This window comes from Ooceraea biroi, chromosome 11, assembly GCF_003672135.1.
Source record: "Ooceraea biroi isolate clonal line C1 chromosome 11, Obir_v5.4, whole genome shotgun sequence".
NCBI lineage: Eukaryota > Metazoa > Arthropoda > Insecta > Hymenoptera > Formicidae > Ooceraea > Ooceraea biroi.
In genome coordinates this window covers 21,547-29,283 of record NC_039516.1, presented here as the reverse complement: position 1 = coordinate 29,283, position 7,737 = coordinate 21,547, and the positions used below count along the sequence as shown (strand labels likewise).

The window sequence follows — 7,737 nt, the reverse complement described above, 5'->3', positions numbered from 1 at the left end:
ATCTCGTATTTTGTTAGATTTTTTCTTTATTGATGAATAAATATATCTCATCATACTTTACTAATAAATGTACAGACCATTATTCTAAATTATCATTATTATTATTCAAGTAACTTCTAAGATCTAACAAGGACGCCTTACACTCGACCAAAAGAAGTCTTAGATGATGATTTAGTTCAAATACTAATTCTTCCTGAAACACAAATATAATTTTACAATAGAAGGAATACGTTCAGAAAGATTAATCAATATTAGATAATTCGACAACAGTTTGGAATAAATATTGCAAAAGGAAACTACCTGCAAGAAAAAATAATGGCAAAAATTCCAGTTAGGATTGTTTCGTCTTTCTCTCTGCTCGCGTATATCTTCAAAGCGCGAAAGAGTTCTATCATATGTAGTCAACATTAAATGACGAATGCGCGTAATCAAGCCTCTCCATGATTCAGCAGAACGCGATTCAGACTTGATTGGATTAATTACAGCAAAGCATCTAATAATAATAATAATAATAATAATAAGAATAAGAATAAGGCACTTAAGACACAATTTTCAAATACAAAAATACTATATTTCTATAGATGTTATGCAATTTCTATTATTGTTTTGCCTACATGAGAAATATGATAATTATATTGATTATCAAACAAGTCTAAACATTTTTACCTATCAGCAGTCTTGGCAGCAAAACCACTTCGTATTTTGTCCAAAACAGTAGTTCTAGGTAATAGCTTATTGGCCTTTCACATCATATGTTTCTACTAGAATGATCATCCAGTCTTGGATGTGGTATAAATGTAATATTTTTAACCAGGCATTAATATCGTCTCCGATACTAGTTTTGTAGGTATTAATATCCTGCAACAATACAGAAATTTACTGCCGTTAAGTTATTAAAGACATATGTATTTATAGTTTAATACTTTTATATTGTCACATATACTTCTAATTTGATGTGTTTACACCAATAACTTTATTTCAGTGTAAATGTACAATATAAATATACAATCGTGGTGGTGCACTCGACACGCGCAAGAACATGCGTCCGTACCTTACATTCGCCTTCTTTGCGTTGCCATTTCTTCAACCCAGAGACTGGAGAGAGTAGGAAACGATTCTTTAATCTAAAACGCCACATCAGCTATGTCATCTCTCATTGGAGATTTGACGGAAAGTTGCCGGAATTGTTTTCCCATGCTAACTGGCTGCGCCGGAAATGATTTCACACTCTGTATAAAGAATCCGCATTTACCGTACGGAAACTAGTTCCTCGAACGTGGAGTACACCCAGTTTGTAGTTAATTAATGTACTGATTAGCGTGCACGTGTCTGTTAATACAATATATCATCAATATAATTTTATGTGAAACTAACCTACTTGTTAACTTACCCTGATTTGATTTTCTTGCTTTTTATTTTTGCAGCTCTGCACCATCCAAGAACAACTTTCTCAAACAATACTTCTTATTACACGAATTTTACAGTTACACTGTAATGCCGCCCAATTCGGTGGATCACAGAGGATTGATCCGTCCAAACTGGCCAAAAACGATACGCACTAACACACATGCATCAGCGTATCTTCCACTAGATATTGAATTCGGCGTATTCGGCAATAGCGCAAAAGACGTAAAATAACTAGACGGAAGCTGATATTCAAACGGAACGATGTGATTGGTCAGCACAGGTTACGCTTACGCAAGTTACGCTGTGTGGGGAGGCACTCTAAGGGTGAATTCACACCTTGGCAGAATAGCAGAAAACAGAAAAGCAGAAGCCAATCAGAACTCGCGCTGGTAGTCGACAGTACATTCTGCTTTTCTGCTTCTATCTTTCCGCCAACTGTCGACTATCCGCGCGAGTTCTGATTGGCTTCTGCTTTTCTGCTTTCTGCTTTCTGCTATTCTGCCAAGGTGTGAATTCACCCTAACTCCTTTTGTAATGCACGGATCGCATTATAATTTTACAGCAATATTTGTTATTATATTCTTTATCGGTTATCGGGAGCTTTTTTTGATTTGTTTCCTCGTTTTTTTTTGACATTACAAAGAAGGCGCATTTTTTTCGCCAAAAATTCCACTTTTTCTTTCATGTGTTTGTAATTTCCGTAATTGTGCAAAAATTTAAAAAGTGGCCCGATAACTGATAGCGTCAAGTTCAAACTTTAAGAAGCAGTTTAACATTTTGCTTTCAGATAACATGTGCGAGCTGAATCAGGCCCACCGTTTTTTTTTCGGTGCTCCACTGCAAGACATATATCTTTTATTTATTATCATAATTAATGTCTTATTCATTTTTTTTAATACTTCAAAGTATGGCAAATACATATACAAAAACGAAATTATGATTGTTGTTAAGATACATTCCACAGAAATTCACGAAAATGGTCTATCTTTGAGAGCGTCAAGGTGGCATAACCCCTTCATATTAAAATAATATTTACTTAATATTAACATAATATTTATTTCATATTAAAATAAATGTTTTTTTAATGAAAAAAGTGGTATTAACCCATTAATTTTAACGTTTTTAAAATATTTTTTTCCTTTCCTAAAAATGTTTTTCAAAATGTTTTTAAAATCGTTTAAAAATATTGTTTTGCTACTTGGGATCAATCAACAATTTTATCCACAAATTTATTTTGAAATATTTGATTTAGTCATCAACGAAATGAATACTCGATTTTTCAGTAATAATAGTTTAATTAATGCTATAGATAAAATTTATAATTTCGATTTTGATGACTTAAATGAACTACATATACAGGAACTTACAAAATTGAATATTAAAATTCCGTGCAAAGAAGAGTTTGTCTGTGTAAAAAAGTTTTTCCAAGAAAATAATATTTAAAAAAAATTATTTTTCAAAATTATTTCACCAAAAAGTTGCTTTTAAGGACACGTCTAATTTGCTGGCTGTAAATACAGTCTTTGGTTGTAGTTCAGCCACTTGTGAGGCCTCGTTTAGTACTCTGAATAGAGTACTAACACCACACAGACAAGTTATGCTGTTTGGTCGGGAGGCCAATCTGACAATATTACCTTTCGAAAAAGAAAAAACTGACTCAGTTGATCAAAATATGGTAATTATGCATTATAGGGGAGCCAGCCCCGATGACCTTGACCTTGACCTTGACATATGTTATAGAGGTCACCCTCCTGAGTGACTTTCAGAAGGTTTTAGCCGGCGGTCATTGTTTATTAAAAAGTTATTAACAAAAGAAGTTTCGAAAATGTAGTAGTTATTTTGAATATTCAAAGCCATAAACGACGAATATGTATATGAACGAAGGAAGGAAAGTCATTTAAAGCAGTGAATCGTTAATATATAGAATAGTTTCTTTTAATATAAGTACAAATTATTCTCTGCTTTAATCTAACCTAACCTAACCTAACCTAACCTTGGTTAGGTTATATTTTCCGAAAGTGGAGCCCCGAGCACATACGCTCGTTTTCAGCCTGCTTCGCGGGAGGGCTGGGGCAGAGGCTTCGCTCCTCCCCCCCCCCCCACCGAAGTCAATGTAACAGATTTCACCGTACAGATTTTGATCACGTGGTACACGGCACGAATCCCGGTGGGGGAGGGACTAAGTCAGGTTAGGTTAGGTTAGATTAAAGCAGAGAATAATTTTTTTGGTAATTCTATTAGCTGAATTCGGAGGAATGTAGAAAAAGTAAACACAACATAATATCAGTGCACAATATAGTAATACAAACACGTATACTCTATATAAGGTGTCAAATACACAAATATATAAACTAATTTGAACTCTGTACAGTGAAATCTGTTACACTGGCTCCGGCGGGGGGAGGGACGAAGCCCCTGCCCCCCGCCCTCCCGCGAAGCGGGCTGTGAACGAGTGTAGATAGCTGAAAATTTGTGCAAAATTATTAAACTTCTTTGGTTATTAATTTTTTAATAAACAATGACCGCCAGCTAAAACCTTCTGAAGGTCACTCAGGAGGGTGATCTCTATAACATATGTCAAGGTCAAGGTCATCGGGGCTGGCTCCCCTATAATGCATAATTACCCAAAATATTTTTTTAAGAATGTTCAATAACGAGACAACTCGAAAATTACAATTATTTTAACATTTACTTAATTGATTTTATATTACTGGTATTTTTTATAAAATATTGTATCGATGTTTAAGCAATAAAAATAATGTATTTTGTGCATTGGAAAAGAGTTTTTGAGACTGCCCCACTTCGGGTTTTATTGTCCCCCTCTAACATAACGGACTGGTTACGGGTCTGCTGAAGATAGAGATGAAATGTTAAATGTTATTAGAACGCCATATTTAAATGAATGTACAGAAATTATTGCATCTCCAGCACTGAAAATTTTAAATATCCCAAATCATGATTATTATGCTATGGATCTGTCAGAAGAAAATGCATTTAAATATGTATGTGGGTATTTAATAAAAAAAATAACAGAAATACATTCATGTCATGCATGTACAGAATATGTAAATGAAAATAAGACTGTATTAGATAATACTACTTTGTATTGTTCTTTTAGAGCTTACATTAATGAACAAAATAACGAATTTGGAAATTTACATGTCGCAAATAATAATTTTTGTTCTTATATACATAAATTAGAAAAAATTTCTGCAACAAATTTTGAAAATAATTGTTCTAAAAAGAATATGGGCGGTTATTTATTTTGACTTGCGCAAACTATTGTTTTTGAAACCGCTATGTCCAAACTTTCCTGTAGATTTTTTGATAAAACTTTTTCTACGTATACGTATTTATTTTACATTATGTGAACATAATAAATCTTGCAAAAGTATCAATACAAGAAATATGAAACTCCTAAATATTTTACATTTATAAATTTTATTACAATATTTGATGATTTTAATATTTACAGTCATAGTTTTATTATATTTTGTGTTATTTTATTTATCTTTAGTTTATTTTAAGTTATCTTTATGTGTGATATTTGATTCTTCCTATTGCATTTGCCTATTGTTTTCTATATTTTTATTTCATAAGATTTATGCGTTCAATTTTATTGCATGTTGTGTGTTATATATAGTTTCTTAAAAGTGCTTACTAATATATTGTTTATGATTATTTCTCTAGGATTTAAGGATCCAGCAAAATCAAGAATTGGAGACTAATGGCGAATTCGGTTGATGTGCACTCGCCAGTGCCAGTGGCAACTTTTTATTACTAAGTGCACGTGCTCGGAATGCATATAGTTTTGAGTGCGATTATTTGCACTGACCTATGACCTAGGAGCAATTACTTGACTGACCCAACATAGAAGTAACACTAAATTAGGTTAGTGCAATCTAATCGAATACATTTTTATTAGCACACGTTTTCAGTGCACTACCAACCGAACACTAAATACCGAAAGGGGGCACACTCAGTGCGCACTAGTGCGTACTAGTGCATTCAATCGAATTCGCCATAACATTACATTTACATTGTAATTGCGATAAGACAAGCTTTTCTCTTTCTTTTTTTTCTCTATTTCTTTCATTCATACTGAGGTGGATTGAGTAGTTGAGGTATGGATAATTGATAGAGTAGACTTGAAGAAGAAGGAGTTAAGTTTACAATTTGCGATATTATCTATATAAATATTACATTTATAATATAATATATTTGTATAAGTTCATAAGTTTATAAGTTTAAGATGCGTTTAAGAAACTATTATAATTGCGTAAATTAATTCTTGTATTTAAATTGTTTTATTTTTAGTATTTCGAATAATATTTAGAATAATTTATATTTACAATAGTTTTAATTGTACTTAAATTTATTATTTTAATATTTTATATTTATTATTTTATATTTATTATTTAATATTTAATATTTATTATTTTATATTTATTATTTTATATTTGATGTATCTTAATGCTCAAAATAAATCTTAATAATCAAAATGTTTGCATGTATTAATTTCGATTTATAATATTAATAGATTAATTAATAAATTTCATGGAAATTATAAGTTGTAATTTACGTGTAATTTAATGTAAGGTTTTATATATTTTTAATTGCAAAATAAATAAATATTTATAATAATTATAGAGGAAAGTCCCCGATTATGAGATACCATATCGATTTTGCCGAATGTACGGAAATTTATAGGCAGAATTTAAAAATTTAATACGTTATCTTGAAGAGAATTTAATAAGCTTTAGGTTGGTGAAATGAAAACTCTAATTTAAATATTATTTTTTCTGAAAATTAAAAAAATTTTAAAAAAGCTTTACGCAAGATCGAGAAAGTGTGCTCCTAATATAAGATACCTCGAGAAATCGGTGTTAAGGGCAAAATACATTAGTATTGCAATTAAAAAACTTTATTAGATAGTTTTATAAAAATACTGCTGCCACAGCCTTCGCCAAATCTTCACGATTCCACTGTCGACGCATCCTCGTTTCTCTAACCTCCATAGTCAGATTCTATAAAAATTAAATACACAAAAATTCGTAATATAAATTCGTATTAACTTTTCTTTAACCTTAAGTAGTATTTTCTTTCTTTTTATTACATTACATACTCTTCATATTCGAGCAATAATTATCTCATATTAAGAGTACCCTGAATATCTCATTATACGAGTCACACGCCTAGCGGTTCCGCGATCTTGAAATCTAACCTCTACAATTAAGCAATTCAACAAATTGCGTATTTTCCTGTTACTACGATTCTACTCTATCATTGCATACTGAATTTATTGCCAACCATTTCTTTATTATATAATAAACAAGGTTTAAAGACTAACCTCAAGTTTGACATGTTCACAATTTCACAAACCTTTTCTTGCAAAGGCTAAACGCAATAACGAACAATTAATTTTTCACTAAATACATTTTATACCAAGAGTAATAAGTTCATGGTGGAACTAACAGATAGTGCTCACTAGTTTAGCAGAAACCCCATTATCTCATATTAGGAGCATATCTCATAATAGGGGATTCTCTATATTTATTACATTCATTCATTATATTCATTTATATAATATTCATTATTCAATATTCAATTAAATATTATTTATTCATAATATTAATAATAATTAAATACGTATTCAAATGTTCATTTAAATATTCATTATAAAATATAGTATATTTGACTGCAAAACATTTACTTTATTTAATAAAATGTATTATAATGATTTTAATAAGAATTAGAATGGTTTTAATTCTATCATTAAATTATTTAATATATATTAAAAATATGTACATATTCTATTATTATATGTTAATATATTCTTTAAACTTATATTACATGTATTATTTTGCGTATTATTATTTTACATATTTTTTATATTATATTACAATATAGTATGTTATATTACAATATAGTATATATTATATTATATTTGTTAATATACATTTACATTATATTACATATTATTTTAGACATATTAATTTTGCAACTTTTTTCTTGTTTTATTTTCTTTCTGTATTACATTTTTTGTTTCGTCTGTCTATTCAACCTTATTTATATTAGCAACAAGAGTTAGCAACAAGTTGAGAAAAGAGAAAGACCAAGCGAAGGACAGAAAGTGAGATGAAAGTTCAAATGGCAGTAGGCAGTACTGCATTTTACTCGTTAACTTCGCATATGCGCACTCTATTTTGGGCGTCATAAATTCCAGCCAGTTGCGCTACTGTATATACTGTGATGGAGGATTCAGAATACTTATACACAGAACGCAGCAAATACTCTTCTACCCAACAAGCGAATATTTATTTTTTCTCC

At 30.5% G+C, this 7,737-nt stretch overlaps 1 long non-coding RNA gene across 3 annotated transcripts; it reads right to left on the bottom strand.

Moving 5' to 3' along the window:
- LOC105285038 lies at positions 1–1,670 on the bottom strand. Of its 3 annotated transcripts, none has more exons than XR_003407260.1 (5): positions 1,391–1,670; positions 1,052–1,329; positions 667–858; positions 301–493; positions 1–193 (listed from the first exon to the last, which is right to left on the bottom strand). It is a non-coding gene; the product is annotated as an uncharacterized LOC105285038 (long non-coding RNA). The 3 variants fall into 3 exon arrangements; XR_003407262.1 differs by having other exon boundaries at positions 1,052–1,229; positions 1,391–1,668; XR_003407261.1 differs by lacking the exon at positions 301–493 and having other exon boundaries at positions 1,391–1,660.
- Between the last annotated feature and the right edge of the window lie 6,067 nt (positions 1,671–7,737).